This window comes from Vulpes lagopus, chromosome 2, assembly GCF_018345385.1.
Source record: "Vulpes lagopus strain Blue_001 chromosome 2, ASM1834538v1, whole genome shotgun sequence".
Classification (NCBI taxonomy): domain Eukaryota; kingdom Metazoa; phylum Chordata; class Mammalia; order Carnivora; family Canidae; genus Vulpes; species Vulpes lagopus.
The window spans coordinates 89,543,469-89,545,711 of record NC_054825.1 but is presented as its reverse complement, the minus strand read 5'-3'; positions in this window follow the sequence as shown (position 1 = coordinate 89,545,711).

The window sequence follows — 2,243 nt, the reverse complement described above, 5'->3', positions numbered from 1 at the left end:
AGGCGAGGACTTCCAGAACTATGTTGAACAGCAGTGGTGAGAGTGGAAACCCCTGTCTTGTTCCTGATCTTAGGGGAAAGGCTCCCAGTGCTTCCCCATTGAGAATGATATTTGCTGTGGGCTTTTCGTAAATGGCTTTTAAGATGTCGAGGAAAGTTCCCTCTATCCCAACACTCTGAAGGGTTTTGATCAGGAATGGATGCTGTATTTTGTCAAATGCTTTCTCTGCATCTAATGAGAGTATCATATGGTTCTTGGTTTTTCTCTTGCTGATATGATGAATCACGTTGATGGTTTTACGAGTGTTGAACCAGCCTTGTGTCCCAGGGATAAATCCTACTTGGCCATGGTGAATAATTTTCTTAATGTGTTGTTGGATCCTATTGGCTAGTATCTTGTTGAGAATTTTTGCATCCATGTTCATCAGGGATATTGGTCTGTAATTCTCCTTTTTGCTGGGGTCTTTGGTTTCGGAATTAAGGTGATGCTGGCCTCATAGAACGAATTTGGAAGTACTCCATCTCTTTCTATCTTTCCAAACAGCTTTAGTAGAATAGGTATGATTTCTTCTTTAAACGTTTGATAGAATTCCCCTGGGAAGCCATCTGGCCCTGGACTCTTGTGTCTTCGAGGTTTTTGATGACTGCTTCAATTTCCTCCCTGGTTATTGGCCTGTTCAGGTTTTCTATTTCTTCCTGCTCCAGTTTTGGTAGTTTGTGGCTTTCCAGGAATGCGTCCATTTCTTCTAGATTGCCTAATTTATTGGCGTACAGCTGTTCATAATATGTTTTTAAAATTGTTTGTATTTCCTTGGTGTTGGTAGTGATCTCTCCTTTCTCATTCATGATTTTATTAATTTGAGTCTTCTCTCTCTTCTTTTTAATAAGGTTGGCTAATGGTTTATCTATCTTATTAATTCTTTCAAAGAACCAACTCCTGGTTCTGTTGATCTGTTCCACAGTTCTTTTGGTCTCGATATCATTGAGTTCTGCTCGAATTTTAATTAACTGTCCTCTTCTGCTGGGGGTGGGGTCTATTTGTTGCTTTTTCTCTAGTTCCTTTATGTGTAAGGTGAGCTTTTGAATTTGAGATCTTTCCAGTTTTTGAATGGATGCTTGTATTGCGATGTATTTCCCCCTCAGGACTGCTTTTGCTGCATCCCAATGATTTTGAACAGTTGTATCTTCATTCTCATTAGTTTCCATGAATCTTTTTAATTCTTCCTTAATTTCTTGGTTGACCTTTTCATCTTTTAGCAGGATGGTCCTTAACCTCCACGTGTTTGTGGTCCTTCCATACTTCTTGTTGTGATTAAGTTAAAATTTCAGGGCATTATGGTCTGAGAATATACAGGGGACTCTCCCGATCTTTTGGTATCGGTTCAGACCCGATTTGTGACCCAGTATGTGGTCTATTCTGGAGAAAGTTCCATGTGCACTTGAGAAGAATGTGTATTCAGTTGAGTTTGGATGTAAAGTTCTGTAGATATCTGTAAAATCCATCTGGTCCAGTGTATCATTTAAAGCTCTCATTTCTTTGGAGATGTTGTGCTTAGAAGACCTATCCAGGGTAGAAAGAGCTAGATTGAAGTCACCAAGTATAAGTGTATTATTATCAAGGTATTTCTTGAGTTTGGTTATTAATTGGTTTAAATATTTGGCAGCTCCCACATTCGGGGCATATATATTGAGGATTGTTAAGTCCTCTTGTTGGATAGATCCTTTGAGTATGAGATAGTGTCCCTCTTCATCTCTCACTATAGTCTTTGGGGTAAATTTTAATTTATCTGATATAAGGATGGCAAATCCTGCTTTCTTTTGAGGACCATTTGAATGGTAAATGGTTCTCCAACCTTTTATTTTCAGGTTGTAGGTGTCCTTCTGTCTAAAATGAGTCTCTTGTAGACAGCAGATAGATGGGTCCTGCTTTTTTATCCAGTCTGAAACCCTGCGCCTTTTGATGGGGTCATTAAGCCCATTCACGTTCAGAGTTAGTATTGATAGATATGAGTTTAGTGTCATCATATCTATTCAGTCCTTGTTTTTGTGGATTGTTCCACTGAACTTCTTCTTAAAGGGGAATTTTAAGAGTCCCCCTTAACATTTCTTGCAGAGCTGGTTTGGAGGTTACATATTCTTTCAGTCCCTGCCTGTCTTGGAAGCTCTTTATCTCTCCTTCCATTTTGAATGAAAGCCTTGCTGGATAAAGTATTCTTGGTTGCATGTTCTTTTCATTTAGGACCC